Below are 17865 nucleotides of genomic sequence, written 5' to 3'. Positions count from 1 at the left end.
TAGTGTGAATTGTGTAGCTTATTTCAAGGTAAGTGTGCTGTGTAAATGCACCCTCATAGATTAGCCTGTTGTTCATGTGCAAATAGCAATTTGCAAGTATTGTTATATCCTTTAGACTGTCTGAAAGGTTTCCATTAAGACATCAGAGCTCTGATATCATTCTTCCATTCTACTCTGCTCTGATTAGGCCTCAATTGGAGTATTGTGTCCAGTTCTGGGCACCATATTTCAAGAAAGATGTGGAGAAATTGGAGAAGGTCCAGAGAAGAGCAAGAAGAATGACTAAAGGTCAAGAGAAAATTACCTATGAAGGGAGACTGAAAGAATTGCGTTTGTTTAGTTTGGAAAGGAGAAGACTGAGAGGAGACATGATAGCGGTTTTCAGGTATCTAAAAGAGTGTCACAAGGAGGAGGAGGGAGAAAAATTGTTCTGCTTGGCCTTTGAGAACAGGACAAGAAGCAATGGGCTTAACCTACAGCAAGGGAGGTTTAGGTTGGATATTAGGAAAAACTTCCTAACTGTCAGCGTGGTTAAACACTGGAATAAGTTGCCTAGGGATGTTGTGGAATCTCTGTCTCTGGAGATATTTAAGAGCAGGTTAGATAGACATCTATCAAAGATGGTCCAGATGATATTGGGTTCTGCCCTGAGGGCAGAGGACTGGATTCGATGGTCCCTTCCAGTTTAGTGTTCTATGATTCTATATCAGCCTTTGCTATCTACATCCAGAAAGGCAAAGGAACATTATTTTAGCGGGAGAAGAAGTCTCTTGGGGCTAGATCCACAAAAATGTAGGTGCCAAAGTGCCTCTTTAGGGTCTTATATCCATTATTTAGATCCTCAAAACCCATATTCACCTGCTGTCCCACTCTCCAAGGGTCTAACCTTCTACAAATAAAATCCCGTATGTGCTTAAAAATCTGCCAGTGGACAGGTGCAGAGATATGCCTAAATTTCAGGGGAATACTCAAATTAGGCATTCTCCTGCCAACTTGCCTGTGAGGCTCAATCTAGTAGGCATTTGTTGGGATTCAAGCTTGTGGACTCATCTGCATTGTAAACCTGGGCTTACAATTCCTAGACAGAGATCCCACAGCCATGCTAATATGTCCACACTGAAAAACACAGACCTTCTGATTCTGGTCTATGGCTTGACCTGCAATCATGCTGCAAAATGACAAAATATAACCACACCCCATCCTACCCCATCTCCATAGCAGAATTCAAAGACCTGGGTCCTGAAGGTTTGCTGACCTGAGTCACACTGATTCATTTATGGTCAGGAGGGGGCTTCAGCTCAAACTGAAACCCAAGTCCAGGGTTTAGAGTGCAGCCTGCAAATATTCTTAAAAGGGGTTGGGAGTGGGGGCATAAAAATATGTGCTAACTCTGCTTGAACTAGTACGCTAAAAATGGCTAAGTGGCCATGGAACTATAGGCAGCTGCTAGGACTAGGCACCCAAATAGATTCTCAAATGGCGTGGGCAGGACTATACATGACCAGCTAACATCTTGGGATGCTGTTCATGCTGCTGCAGGCTCACTATCTGGCTATCTACCCTGAGAAGCACCTTCTCAGCTGCTTTGTAGATGTATCTTAGTAGCACGTCAGCCAAATCAGGCTTCAAACAAAACACAACAACCTCAATATTCTTTGAATTTAGCTTTCTATGTGTTTTATTTTATATATATATATATATATATATATATATATATATATATATATAAATATATATATATATAAAACCCTTCTGCCGGGTAGGCCTGGCAGTAACCAGGGCTGGGTTCAATATCTTGGAGTCCATCTCACACAGAACCGGCTCGAGCCTCCACCCAGTAGTCTAGGAAATTCACACACCCCTGGGTGCCTCTGAGAGGCAATGCTTCCCCACTTGCAAGCACTGAGTCTGAGTGTAGGAAAGAAACATTTAATAAAACAGAGAGAGAAGTCGTACAGCATTAACTTGGGGAAAACACCACAAAATTCATAACCCAAACATGAGCTAAGCCCTCCTCTTAGCAAAGAATCACCTGAAGTCCAAAGAGTCCAACACCCCAAAAGTCTCTGTCCCTGGTCTGTGCCACCCAGAGTCCCAAAGTTCACCGCAGGGTTTCACCTCCCAACTTGGGTAGAAATGGGGGTGAGGGATAGATAGAGGGCACCTTACGACATTCCACCATGCTCCACCAGCTGTCTTGTCCCATGCCACTGGAATGCCGCTCTTCACCTGCCGCCGCTCCGCACCACACCTCTGGTCACCGCTCCTCGCCTGCCGCCACTCCTACCGGCCACATTACACCACCACAGCCAGTGATTCCCACCAGCCACTCTGCTGTTCGTCACCGCTTCACTGGCTGCAATGGGTCTGGCTCTCAGCCAAACCAGTGATTTCAGCTCTCAGTGATTTCAACTCTTTAACCACCAGCTGGACTGGCAAAGGAATCCAACTTCCACTGGACAAGCAAAAGAAAAGACTCCTCAAGGAGTCTGCTTTAGGTCTGTCCTTAAAAGAAAGGGGGAAAAGGGGCAGTCTGGCAGTCTTCCCCCCAGCTCAGTTCACTCAACTCTGGAAGGGGGGAGGCTTACCATGATGGTGGTGTCTCTCCTGCAAGCACTGGTGGCATGTTTTACAGTTCCCACATTTAGGGGTAGTATGCTTAGTGACCCCCACAACAGCTCTAAATTATTTACAATTCTTCACATTCCATTTCAACACTGACCCTCCATCAGCCCTGGCTGAATGGGATTTACATAGCCACACCTCGTATTCTCTCCTGAGATGTATTTACATATCAACAGTTAACAGTTAATTACCTTGCAGAGCTAAACAATTGTAGCAGGCACACCCACCCCTCCTTTTAGCTGGCTGATAGCAAGCAGCAGTTCAGCCCCTGCTTACATATATGTGTGTGTCAAGTTATTTAATTAAGGTAACTACAATTGTAGAAATACATCTCAGCCTGCCTGTGTCTTTTACCAACATATAGTTTGTGTCATATGCCCTGAGAGCACTGAGCTTCAAATATGTACTACAAACCAGCTGTCATGAATAGATGTGATAATAATAATATGGCCATTTGTATTCAAACTCTAGCTACCTCACCTTTAGGGACCCTATGTCTCTGAGATTTGATTCATTATTAGTCTAGCTAACAAGATTCCAGCTTCTGAATATCAGTCTACTATTTAGTTCTAATTTGTAATATCACAACCTTGCTTAACCTCAGCCTCAGAGACATCTTCCTGATTCTGTTCTAGACAGTAAAGATACATTAATTCTTCAGTGCTGATTTAGATTTTTAAGAAGTCTGCTGTTAAAAGTGCTTTTTACCCCAGAAATTTGAAAGTTCTTAATAGTCCCACCTCAGTATATTTCATAATCATAAAAATCTTGGCTGTTAATTTTTTGTTACAGGTGAAAAGAGGCTTAGTCCTCAAGGAATTAATAGGGAGAGCTATGAAATATATCCAGATCATCCTGATGTCTTTACAAGAAGCAAATAGCTCAGAAGTTATTTCAAGGCATAAAGGCAGTTCATAGTGAGAGAGGTTCATACATACAACGTGAACTATGTTTTTGGTATAAAACAAAATACACCTTCCTCACTAAGGACATGTCTACACTAGGAAATTATTTTCAAATAACTAAATTAAAATAACTCCCAAAATAACAAAATTGAAATAGCATGTCCACACTATGGGGGAGCCTAGAAATTAGTCCAAAGCAGGCTCCGTTATTGTGGATGAGCTACTTTGATTTAGAATCCCAGGAAGACCTGGGGAGTACTTACTTTGAATTACTCTGGGGAGTAGTTATTTCAAAATAGCAACAGTGGAGTGTCCACACTAATGTTATTTCGAAATAACTATTTCAAAATAAGTATTATTCCCCAAAGAAAGCAGGGAAAACAGATTTTAAAATAACAGTCTTGCTAGTATGGACAATTCGCTTATTATTCTGAAATTACTCCCTAATGTAGACCAGGTGAAATGTAGCTAATTATAGCCAATGCAATTATTTTCTTAAATTATGAAGGGATATAAACTTCAGATAATACATCATTTGTGCAATCATTCAAGGAGGTAATATAAATATTGAGTTATTTCTCTACTAGTCAACTCTCTTAAAAAAAAAAAAGCAGAGTGGTGCGAAGATTCCTTGCATGCCGTAAGATCAGATAGGAATATTGTGGAAGAACGCTTTAGATTTGGTAGACTAGACAACCATAAATATATTTATGTTGCAAATGGAGAACTCTTCCAAATAGTAATGTATTTTCTCAGTTGCTCTCATTCTTACATTTCACATAATGAGGTTCTATGTGCATACTCTGATCATAGCCACTACGAAGTAGTGGACATAGTGCTTTGTGAATTATAACCTCATTAACAGAATACAGTGGACTGGATCCTCAGCTAGTATAAATTAGCATAGGTTAATAATGAACTGCGGAATTTGTATTTGGTGAAATCTAGTACATCTACATAAAGTGCATGTATTCAGGCTCCAGACTGGTAGAGTGAGGAGCATTTGTGGAGGTAAAATTCATCCTCCAACCTAGATTATGGTGCCCTGGCGTTCACAATACCAGCCTAAAGGGTACAACAGAGGATGCAGCCTGTCCACAATAGTTGTGAATAGTGCTGAGACTACAGTTCCCATGAAGGAAAGCTCTAACCCACCTTTCCTGATCTCTTGCTCTGCATCTGGCCCAGTCCCAACATAATCTTCCATGTTGACCAATGGGACACTTGCGTAGGGAATTTTTGCACAGTGTTTTGGGATGTACAAATTCCCCCTCTCTATAAACTTAGACAGTCAATGGCCAGTCAGATATTATCCTGGGCATTAGCTTGGACTATGGTAGGCCTTCACACTCAGGGAAATTTCATTCATAGGTACTCATATTTTTGACCTTAGACATTTTTTCATGCAACTAGCACAACCATCTATCCTAAGAAAAACATTAGCATGATTATTATTGAAATTAATTGGAACAATAATCAGTATTGTTAAAGTCCATGCAAAATGTCAGGAAGAACGTCCACCTAAATATTGCTGTGGCAAGTATCACCAGATGGCACTCTTATACATAATAGGCTAGCTTCTTTTTCATAGTGTACAAGCAAACTCTTCAGATTTAGCAAATAGTGCTGCTAGGTTTTGAGATGCAAATTTCTGTCTCAGTCTGTAATTGGAGACAATTCTTAAGAAAATGCAATTCCCTGGAAACCGGGGTATTGGACTGAGGTTCCTGAAAGAAACAATCCCTCTGCATGCCGTCTGACCCTCTTTGTTCCTAATCACTGTGTGAATGTGAGTGTGTGAAAGAGGGAGAGAGAAAATGAAACAGTTTACATTTATAATTTACAGAGATTCCTGTATTGGGAAGCAGACTTTCTAAGCCCCAGATATCTACTACCTTTTGTCACGGGGTCAACAATATTATCCTATCCTGGCTGACTACATCAGAGCACTTATCCCTTTCATAAAATGCCTATAATGCACGTAAGTACAATATAGCTTCTCCAAATGATTCAGCTTTGCTTCCACCACTGATTTAGCATACCCTTTTCTAGGAAACTTTATCAATTAGGCTACTCCACAAAGAGATTACAGTTTCTGAGAATTTACTGAAAAACACAATGGCATTGGTGTAGCATCGAGACTTCTCTTCTGTTCTTAATACATGTAGCAACTCACAGCCAATGTAAATGTGGCTTTAAGAAGAGTACCATTCTGCTGAAAGCAAAGTTAGTGTCTTTCAGTATAAAAGCATTATTTTTAGTGAAACTGTAGCTTAAAAAAAGTTAGACTCAGGTTGGAAAAGCAGAAATGAGGATGCCAAACTCATCAAAATTACTCAAACCTCTTGAATTTGCACAGTTGGAATGGTCATTCATCTCATTATATTTCTGGTACTTTCTGTAGCATGGTAATACAATTAAGGCAACATTTCTTCCAATATTTGGCACTTCTGGTAATGGCTGAACAAGGAAATTCAGAGGCAGATAAAATTGAAGGAAAAAACTTTCAAACACTTTGTTTCAAATTTGGTTGTCTTGAGTGAAAATTCAGGGTTTTTTTAAAATTTTATCTTAACTTTTCATCCATCCCAAATCTTTATTTCAACTATCAATACTACTGGATGTATTATAACAGTAAAGTAAAAGTAACAGCAACCCCTTCTGAAATCACTTTGATTCTGTCCATCTTTTTCAAATGATATGCAGTTTATTTGCATCATCCATCACACAGGAAAAAAAGACATGCATTTTTAAACAGTGAGAGTAATTATCCCTTGGAGTTGTGATGGATTCTCTTATCACTGGAATTCTAAAATCAATATGGGATGTTTATATAAAAGATCTGCCCTCGTTTAAACAGGAATTATTTTGGGTAAATTCTATGGCAGTATTATGCAGCAGGTCAGACTGGATGATCACAGTATCACTTCTGCCTAAAAACCTATAAAAGCTATGCATTATTATGTACCAGATTATCTTACTTTTATGCAAAAATACATTTTTGTTATTTCACATAATGATCCCTTCATTATTTTACTGTCCATGACTTCTTGTTTAACTATTAAGAGCTTATTTCCATTTTTATCAAATTTCCAGACAAATCCATGCAACCGCTTAAAGTATGCGTCTGGAACTTACTATAGTCCATTCTAACTGATCATACTGAGTTGCAAATTATTTTTCCAACATCTTTCTGCCTACCATTGAACCCCTGCTTGAAACTCTATTTCACATTATTTCACACTGACATGAGGTGTAAGGAAGGCAGCGAAAGATACACCTCTAACTTTTCAAAATATTGCACATGGTTAGGCACACAAATCCCATTAAAGTGAAATGAAAGGAACACAACTAAAGCCCTCAGCAATTCTGTGTGATTGTAGATGTCATTTTCTTCTCACTGAAACCCTTCTGTGTCCAGGTTTTCAACATCCTGCCTATGCACTATGGACATTTTTATATTATCCAGGTTACCTACCACAAAAGGTTAACTTTCACCGACTTAACTTTAAAAAGTTCACAATGTTTCAAAAAATTCTTTGAAGCTCAAAACACTGCCCAGATTTTATATTAGTCAAGACTTCTCTCCAGAGATGTTACACACAATACCACAATAATACAAAGAATCACTGAAACGAAGTGATGCAATGTCAAGAAGTCATAAACATTTACATGTTTTGTTACAATGAACTCAGAGTTTTATGTCAGAAAGGACCACTAAATCATCTGAACACCACCTCTCCAGCACAAGATACCAACATCATCCAGTGCCCACACATTAAACCCAGAACTTAAATGACACTAAACTGAGATGCAGAATTTGCAAATGACACAAAATTATTCAGGATAGAGGCACTGAAAGCAATGAGAAAGGAGAGTGAAGTCTGTTCTACAGCATTAGCTAGGAGCAAGCTGGCTTTTAGCTCCTGCTGTAGAGGCATGTGGCTTTAGCTCCTAAGATCTCAAGTTCAATCCCACCTGCCAATGATCTGGGTTCATCAGTTCTACACATGTAATGTCCAAGAATTGGAAGTGAAAAAAGTCAATAGAAGAGTGAACTTTCTACCTGATGAGAAGCCTACAATCCAAGTTGTTCTTCCTTTGAATTGCGTGTGCAGTCTGTACCCCTGCTTTGTCTATGAGAATAGTACAGTAACTCCTCGCTTAATTTTATGGTTATGTTCCAGAAAAAATGCTACTTTAAGTGAAATGATGTTAAGCAAATCCAATTTCCCCAACAACGGGGTTTAGGTTCCAGGAAACGTTTTCCCAAGTCAGCCGCTGGTCAGTTTCTGCAGCAGCGGACTTGGGAAAGCTGGGGGCAGAGGAGCTGGGGTGCTCTGCCCCAAGGCTTCCTCAAGTCCACTGCTGCTGAAACTGACCAGCGATGGAGTTGGGGAAGCCGTGGGCAGAGCAGCTCCAATTGTCTGGCTGGCTGGAGCACTTCCGGTTTCCAGTTGGTGCCGGACTATCAGGAGTGCCGGACCACTGGATGCCGGACAATTGGAGTTTTACTATAGTATACATTTTAAATAATTTAAAACAAACAATTTAATACTGTATTCACCCATGATGATTGGTAGAGGCAGGGGCATTATGGGGTTGGCGTACAGAAGCTTGCCCCTTTTTGCCTGCCCAGTGCTCCTGTTAGGAGGGAGTCGGAGGTTTGCCCACTCCCTGCCTGGAAAACCAGGCAAGCGGGCAGAGGGGATGAGCCAAATATTTTATAACAGAACATTGCACAATTTTAAATGAAAAATTGTCCTTAAAGTTCTACCAGACTATTTGTTGTTTTTCCTGTTACAGACTAACTTGGGAACCCCTCTGAAAATTTTAAATTAGTATGTTCTCTATAGGACTGCCAATAGGAGGGGCAAAGGGAGCAATTTCCCAGAGCCCAGTGATGTAAAAGGGCCAGACTCTGGGCTACTACCATGGAAGCAGTACTGGCCAGAACTCTGGGTCCTTTAAATTGCCATCCGGCAGTGCCAAAGTCTGGCTGGGAGCAGAGTTTGGGAAGCAGTCTGGGTAGTGCTGAGGGCTGGCTGCTCCTAGCCCCACCCCTTTCACCAATAATTCCAGGAGCCCCAGAGCTGAACACCCACCCAAACACACCTTGCCCAGGGCCTGGTGAAGTCTGTCTCAAGCTCTGATTCTCTAACAGATCAGAAACTAAATAATAAAACAATGTTAAGTGACATGATTTTAAGTGAAGAGTTTATATGTATCAAAGTCAATTGCTAACTATACTCTACTGCTGCCAAATCATGGCTGTAACTCCAGGTTCCTCAATATTTCTCTAGTCGTAACAAGAAAAAAGGCAATGCTTTGGAGGAAAAGTTAGCATAGCATGTGCATGGTTTTTTCTCAGATACTGTCAATCAGAGAAAAATCTCTATCTATTTAAATAAGCAATGCTTTTATCTCCTCGCAGCATTCTGATTTTCCCATCAAGGTAACAGAACTCATGGTGTCCCTAGATGTTTTCAAAAGATGTCGGTAATGATCTTCAAAAGAATTTTAGGAGAGGGTCCTTTAATGAAAAAATAATAAGTTTGAACATAATTTTCTTTTTTAAACACACCTATTATTATAAACTGAGAGACTCCAGTGAATGAGGAACACATGCTGAAAGTTTCAATTAAAGTGGTTTCGTTACATATGTTCAGTCCATTAAGTTGTTCAATTTTGCTTTAAAGTAATTAGTTTCTTAAATGCAGCAAGAAAGATACTTGGCAAGAGGTGGTAGGTATAGATTTACATCCAGAGTTAATATTGATACATTTTTCTTTACCTAAAACACTAATATCCTTGATTGTGAGAATATATGTGTGTGTGTGTGTGTGTGTGTGTGTGTGTGTGTGTGTGTGTGTGTGTGTGTGTGTAAAATCAGTGCATCTTCTATTCTAGCCTTATCTTTCTTCTTTTCATCCTTCTTAACTTGGACAAAAATTCTTTATAAAGTATGGTCATATGAGAAAATTCTATAACTCGGTATTTAAATGTAGTTAGTTATACAGTATTCTATAGTACATTAAGCTTGAGTTTCATCTCAATTGTTATGGGTTTCATTTTCAGATTAATTTAAAATTAATTATATAAAAGTCACTTATGCTTAGTGTTTCATGACACTATTTTAATAAGTTTCTATCACAGTCCTAATAATTGGATACAAATAAATCTAAATATGAATTACTTGATGGTTCATTCACATGTTAATATTATTTGTATTACAGTAGGAACCTTGTCATGCACCAGGTACCACTGTGATACATTCAAACACAGAACAGAAATATAGTCCTGATCCCAAAGAGCTTAGTTATTAGACATTTCTGTGCTGACTTCATGACTGAAGCACCCTCCAAAGAAAAGTGGATTAACAGCACCCACCAGCAGCCCTGCAGATCAGTAATTCCCACTTCTTCCCAGGACCTCCCATTTTTTGTATATGCCTATTATAACATACATACAATGTACATATGTTGTTTGCAGTGTTGTCTCACTATAGTGAATATGAATGGAAATACTTCATACCTACAATAAAGCCATCTAAAATGTGGTAGTTTAAATTCCATTTTACTGAAAAGTTTTTGTAATAACATAGTTCATGAATCATTCTCTGAATTTCCTGAACTCATTGACCAGTCACACACACAGTTAAGTAGCAAGCAATTGATTTTTACATTCGTTTTGTCAATCAAGACCTACTGAGAATTACCAAGAAAATGTGTCAGATTCTCTGCTCCCTGACATGTTTAAGTTCCATGAACTTGTCTTAAACAAACCTAAAACTTATGTAACTGAGTAGCCAATCAGGCCGTAGGTACATTTTTGTGAACTAATATTGACTATATTATGAAACATTTATTTTATATTATATTTCTTTAGACATGAATGTGGAGCTTAGGTCTTCAATCAATTATTTGCACAGACCATCAGCGCAATTTTGCCCTGAGATATAAATACACAACTTTGACACCAAACCGGGTGCTACTCTCTTTGCTCATGTAAGACTGCTACTGTGATCATAGGATTTTATCTAAGTTAGGAGTTGAGACTGAAGCCTTCTGTGCGATTTATTTTGCAGAAAAGCGTCATTTATCCTATGATACAAACAGAGGAACTGACAGGATTACCAGACCCCAGGTCAATGTGTGTCTGTGGGGGAGAGGGTGGGTATTCCAGCTCCACACTCCTTGATGGGGCATGGCCTGAGGTGGCAGGGAAGAGGCCTGGGCAGCCAGCCCTAGTGCTGCCTAGACAGCTTTGCACCCCTTCCCACTGGCCCTGAGTGCTGGCCAGAGCATACGCCACAGGGCTCCAGAGCACACAGTGCGGCACTCAGTGGCAATTCTAAAGGGCACAGGGCTCCTACAGCTGCTGCTGCCATAGTAGAAGCAGCAGTGGCTGGGAGCCCTGGGCCCTTTAGAATCACCAGGCCCCAGAGCAATTGCCCCCTCCAACTCCCACCCTCCTCTTGGCAGGGTTGGATACAAAGTATACATTGCCTCAAAAATAAAGGGATGCATTTTGCGATCTTTACCCAGGAAAACTATCACTGAAGTTGCATAAGATACTTCACTACCTGAAATCAGCAAACTGGATATTAAATATTTAAATATGGCATTAATGATGTAGATATTGGGATAGAGAGTACGCTTATTAAGTTTGCAGATGATACCAAACTGGGTGGGGTTGCAACTTCTTTGGAGGATAGGGACATAATTCAAAATGACCTTAGCAAGTTAGAGAAATGGTCAGAGGTAAACAGGATGAGGTTTAATAAAGAGAAATGCAAGGTGCTCCACTTAGGAAGGAACAATCAGTTCCATACATACAAGATGGGAAGCGACTGTCTAGGAAGGAGCATGGTGGAAAGGCATGTAGGGGTCATAGTGGACCACAAGTTGAATATGAGTCAACAGTGTGATGCTGTTGCAAAAAAAGCAAATATGATTTTAGGTTGTATCAACAGGTGTGTTGTAAGCAAAACTCGTGAAGTCATTCTGCCGCTCTACTCTGCACTAGTTAGGCCTCAGCTGGAGTACTGTGTCCAGTTCTGGGCGCCACATTTCAAGAAAGATGTGGAGAAATTGGAAAGGGTACAGAGAAGAGCGACAAGAATGATTAAAGGTCTAGAGAACATGACCTATGAAGCCAGGCTTCATGAACTGGGCTTGTTTAGTTTGGAAAAAAGAAGATTAAGCGGGGACATGATAGCGGTTTTCAAATATCTAAAAGGGTGTCACAAGGAGGAAGGAGAAAATTTGTTCCTCTTGGTTTCTGAGGACAGGACAAGGAGTAATGGGCTTAAAGTTGAGCAGGGGAGGTTTAGATTGGACATTAGGAAAAAATTCCTAACTGTCAGGGTGGTCAAATATTGGAATAAATTGCCAAGGGAGGTGGTGGAATCTCCCTCTCTGGAGATATTTAAGAACAGGTTAGATAGACATCTGTCGGGAATGGTGTAGACGGAGCTTGATCCTGCCTTGAGGGCGGGGGGCTGGACTCGATGACCTCTTGAGGTCCCTTCCAGTCCTATTATTCTATGATTCTATGAAATGCAAAATAATGCACAACAGAAAACATAACCCCAGCTATACCTATAAAATGCTGGGGTCTAAATTAGCTGTAACCACTCTAGAAAGATCTTGGAGTCACTGTGGGTAGTTCTCTGAAAACATCCACTCAGTGTGCAGCAGTGAGCATAATATTGGGAATTGTTAAGAAAGGAATAATTAATGAGACAGAAAATATCATATTGCCTCTATATAAATCCATGATGTGCTCACATCTTGAATACTGTGTGCAGATGTGATCATGCCATCTCAAAAAAGATATATTGGAGTTGGAAAAGGTTCAGAAAAGGTCAACAAAAATTATTAAGGATATAGAATGGCTTCCATAGGAGGAGAGATTAATAAGACTTGGACTTTTCAGCTTAGAAAAGGAACAACTGATCACATGACTGAGGATTATAAAATCATGATTGGTAGAGAGAGAGTGAATAAGATAGTGCTATTTAACATAGGAACTAGAGGTAAGCAAATTAAATTAAGGTCAGCATGTTTGAAAACAAACAAAATGAAGTATTTTTTCACACAACGCACAGTCAACCCGTGGAACATCTTGGCGGAGGATGTTGGGAAGGCCAAGAATATAACAGACATACTTACATATGTATGGTATGTCAAAAATTAATTCCTCTGTGAAGAGGAATATCAGAGCAGTACAGCAGTCTTTCCAGTCCTCCCCCTGCAGCAGCAGTCTTCCTGAGGCTGTGTTCTTATCAGGGCAAAACAGGAGCATCCCAGTGATTTTTTCTTTGTACCCCAAATGGAGAAGCTCATTCAGCTGTCAGGTACTTCCTGGAGCTTTGAAAGGGGAGGGACGTATGCCTGCAGGGCAGCAGAGATCACAAATCACTAAAGACAGGCATCAGGGCAGGCATTGTGGGATACTGGCATAAGCCAGTTCTCTTGACAAAATGAACAGCAGAGTCCCCACTAGCTCTTTGTTGTCAACAAAGGGCGGGGGGGGGGGGGGGGGAAGAGACAAAAGTCTCTCACAGGGGTCCAAGTTTCTTGTTGCCAAACTAGGGTTGCCAGATGTCCGGTTTTTGCCCAGACAGTCCATTATTTCTGGCCCCCGGCCAGTTAAAAAAAAAAAAAAAAAATGCCTGACATGTAAAATATCTAGTATTTTCTGTTTTTCTTGGATGGCTGGCAAGAACATTGTTCCCCTACCACGTCTGGAATGGGCAGGGGAAAGTGAGGAGCGCAGGGATTCTTAAAGGTGCAGTGTCCTTTTTTTGGTGGTTGTTCTCCTGGTTTTTTGCTTAAAAAAGTTTTTTTCCTGTCATGTTCAGGATTTTTGGTGAAAGCATCTGGCAAGCCTAGCCAAAACTGAGTGTTTTTCCTGAAAAAAGTCACATTGCAGTGTAAATGCTCTCACTATTTTACCACCAAAAGGCATTTTTGGGTGACAAAAACATGCCAATATAAACAGGAATTCAGCAAACATGTTGAGGCCTTTAAAATGCAAGAGGAGTTGTGAAGTGCAGAGCTCGGGGGATGCATACTCAGGGCGACTAGCCTCTCCCACTGTTATGCCATTGTGCCTACAATCTATTCAGGGTTAGTATATCTTCTTGAGATGGAAATTATACTCCCAGTTCGAAGTGTAGTCTGTAGAAAGCATGCCACCTAGGGAAAAAAATCTATTATTATGAACAGACACTATATATAGGAATATGGTAACCAAGTTCCTAACACTCTAAGTAATTTCAGCCTGCAGCTGCCTGGTATTGGGTTTCTTTATTTCCATTCCACAGAAGGAAGTGTGTCACAGGAAACCAAAGACTATATGAACACTCTGTGCTTCCTGGAGGCCTTTATAGCTCATGCGCCATGATAACTAAACAGTCACACACAAACTCAGAGCCCACAACACAAACAGTGAACATAAGTTCTAGGTTTTGGAAGTATGTTATAAACAGGGGATCAAGATTACAATGGCTTATAACAACTGGACATGACAGTAGGCAGACAACTAGCTAAACAACTTAGTTTTGTGCCAGTTCTTCACTATAGCAGTACTGTCACCAGTACCTCTTTTAAACTTTACATTTTGCAGAATTACCTTATAGTGCAAGTCTTCTGGAAAGAAATCTTCAAGCACATCTCTAAGAACATAAGAATGGACATACTGGGTCAGACCAAAGGTCCATCCAGCCCGGTATCCTGTCTGCTGACAGTGGCCAATACTAGATGCCCCAGAGGTAGTGAACACAACAGGTAATCATCACATGATTCCTCTCCTGTCATCCATTTCCAATACTGAATACTGTTCAGTTGCACTACTGCTCTTGTTGAGAACAACACGCTTTCCTGCAATTTCATCACCACTAAAGAAACAATCACAATGCCTATTTTTCACTGTCAGAAAGATTAGTTTGCAGAACTGAAAAACCAATTCTCCTATTGAGATCACTCTGTGATATAAAAATACCTCTGACTTGAGTAACATTACAAATAAGAGTCATTTTGTAACAAAATGCCACCTAAGAGAGCAGAGGAGAGAGTAAATGGTTTTAATAATTTTAAATTTGACTGATTTATGTTGGTTTGCTCTACATTCTCAAGGCAGGTACTAAAGCATCCAAGGTACTTTTATGCATTTGCCTGCTTCAATTTTGTAAACTGTTGACTAATTTAAAATACAGGTACTTTGTTGTTTTTATGATGAGATAGTGACATATGTAACCTAGGAACTTCTTATGTGAAATGTGTTCTAAACCTTAGATTTTTTTCATAAAATAAAGTACAGATCTCCCACTGGCTTATGATTACAATACTTTACATTTATATGCTGCACTATGGCTCTTCATCACAGAGTACTTTTACAGGCTCTACACAGAAGAATCACATCGGCCAGTTTTACTGTGCAGGCTCTCGGGTGGAATGGAGTAAATGCTCTTACCTGGGAAAACTAGACAATTGTTTTTAAAAGACAAGCTAGTGGAAAATAACTTATCCTGCAGAAACTACAGGTGCAATTTAGGTGCAAAAAGAATAATCACAGACTGGAACCTGGCCAGAATATGTGAGTTAGTATGCCATGGTGTCATGAAAACTCAGTCAGATCTTACAGAGTGGTTCTAGTGTGAAGAATGACTATGTCAAAAGAGATTTGAGATGTACACAACAAATCTGCTCCTGTTGTGTATTCTGAGTCATATTTACTTACTTTATTGAAAAATACAAGTTATTATTCCTTTTTCATTTTAGCACTGTAGAGTCAGTACATCTGAGAGAGTCTGTTCTTTATGCACATAGTACAGAATTATTTAGTCAGTTCCAATAATTTCCTCCTCTTCCAATCTTCATTGAGCATAGTTAAGTTGTACACATGTAACTCAAGACATAATTTGGCCTGCTGAACTTTTATTTTCAATGATATGAGAAGAAAAGAAATCAGCATGACTTTCAGATCCCAGGGAGAGTTTGCTAGCTAATAGAAAATATATCTTTTTAATGGACATGAGAGAACATTGATATTAAGATGATTGAAACAGTATATATAGAGCCAGATCCTCACCTAGTGTAAATGGAGCATATTATTTTTAAGAGAGCTATGCTAATTTATAGCAACTGAGAATGTGGATCATCACAACATATGCCTCTGATTCATATGATTCCCATTATGGCGTTTTTACATAATCACTTATTCGAGTGGAACCATACTTTACTTTTTACACTTAGTTCAATTGAGGACTATTCCAGCATCACATTGCTCTTTCTGTGGAGTGCCACCTAGACCACCTGCCAATTTATCTGGGTTCTAGGTGGAGCACCACTATAGTGTTTTATCATTAGTAACCCTTAAGTTGGTCCTTAGCTTAGAGGTGCAGCCCAATGGTCAGAGGATAATACAGAGGAGAGTACAGAATCATTGGAAGATAATATCATAACATGGAGTTTGATCTTGCTCCCACTACCCAGCAAACGTGAACATTTTCCTGCTGTGGTGGGAAAAGTGAGGAAGTAGGGTACCTAAATGAACTTCTGAAGTCTATACTTATCTTTTGACAATGAAGGCTTAATATTTTGAAGTACCCAAACATGTTGAACATTATGGTTTCCATCTTACCAAGTATCTCTAATTATTTTCTGCTTAATTTGTGGCAGTTTAACCACAATCATGGTAATCTTTCAAGCCTTTTTATTTCGCTCTATCATTCTTATGTCTCTCTTGTCCTGAGGGTCTGACATGTGCTATTATTAGCTCATTAGTCCTTCTAGCTTCTGGCTCAGAGAAGACTGATTCACTATATTTCTCAGCAGTCGACAGTTTCAATTCCTTAGCCTCTAAATTTGACTTGATATATAATGTCTTACCCTTATTTTATTTTAGCCTTCCAGACTATCCCGTGGATCCACATTCTGAAATCAGTTCCCTCAAATCAGCAATACCATGTAGGTTTTAATTTTCTTCTGTCAGACAAACATTTAATTCCAACAATTTGATGCTGATTTATTATAATTATACTAACCACCAATTTTATTTATTTCCATATCCAGTATTTTAGATTTCCTCTTTCTCCACTCTACTGTGATTTTATTTTCACTCGTTTTTCATCTTGTTTTAAAAAAAAATAAACACATACACTGTAACAGAATGCTAACATTCCTACAAGGAAATCTCTCCTAAGTGCTTTAAACATTAGGAAACAGAGATTGTCCTTTCTGTGAAACCCAAATAACTTGAGGAGTATACCATTATAAGATTGAAAGCCCAGATTTAATTCCTACTGAAGTCAACAGAACTCAGAGGAAAAGCTCCAACTGATTGTAATGTGCTTTGGATCAGGGCTCAATTAATCTGACATTTTTGCAACTGCTTGAGCTGAATTATTGGAGACTGTAGGCTTGAGCAATTTTGTGTGTGTCTATTTGGAGAGTTTGGGCCCATTGGCTTCATTCGTCAGAATACATTTCTGCACATTGAGACCAATTCACCAAAAGCCTGTTTTTCCCCATACAAATCAGTATTTTCATGTGCATTTCCATTAATTGCAAATGCAATTACTATTTATTTGCAGACAGTTTTTGTCTGCTCATGTATTGATGTACAGACAGTCCTGGTGTCCACATTTGAAAACTTAGTTTGTGAAGTCCAGCTACCCTACTGAAAAAAAAATAAAGCAATGTTTAAAAGTATGGGGTTACCTATGACAGTGCAGAAGTATAATCTCAATCAACACATTTGACAATTAAGGTTAATGCTTTCAAGTTGTGGTGTCTGAAGCCAGATTTCTATATCCAAATGGAGGCAGCTACGTAAGAGTGAGATCAGTGGATGCTTTCCATGCTCAGCTCTTAAAAACACCTTTATTTAGATGCCTATATTTTGAACTAGGTGTTCAGATTTCATATGTGAGGTTGATAACATTGGCCTAATTCTCTAACCATCATCTTACGCTATGTGATTTTATTTAGAATCACCCCATCATGGATGCTCTCAGAGGCCTCTTCACTAATGTGTTTGTTTTTCATTTACTCAATCTGTAACACTGTCCCAATTTGACGCTTTGGGGAACTTTTAGTAAATACAGTTTACCACTTTCACTATATAATGTCACAGAAGAAAGTTTACAGGAGAAGATTTTAGACACCCTTGAGAACTTTTTAACTTAGAAAAACAGTGACTGAAATCTAGGGCGCTAATAATTAAAGCAATTAAAGCAGCACTTAAGTTGCCATGCATCCCAACAAAGTGATGTTACAGAGGGACTGGAATGCTTTTAATTCCAGTTAAGAGTTTTTGCTTAATC

The 17865-nt window shown here is 39.5% G+C and overlaps 1 pseudogene; it reads left to right on the top strand.

The window, feature by feature from the left end:
* LOC149524160 (uncharacterized) overlaps window positions 1-17865 on the top strand; it is a 157276-nt pseudogene that overhangs the window by 56984 nt on the left and 82427 nt on the right.

The sequence above is a fragment of the Pelodiscus sinensis genome, chromosome 6 (genome assembly GCF_052426305.1).
Source record: "Pelodiscus sinensis isolate ZL-2025 chromosome 6, ASM5242630v1, whole genome shotgun sequence".
NCBI classification, from domain to species: Eukaryota; Metazoa; Chordata; order Testudines; family Trionychidae; genus Pelodiscus; species Pelodiscus sinensis.
The sequence above is the reverse complement of the archived record's forward strand: the minus strand, read 5'-3'. Positions and strand labels throughout refer to the sequence as shown.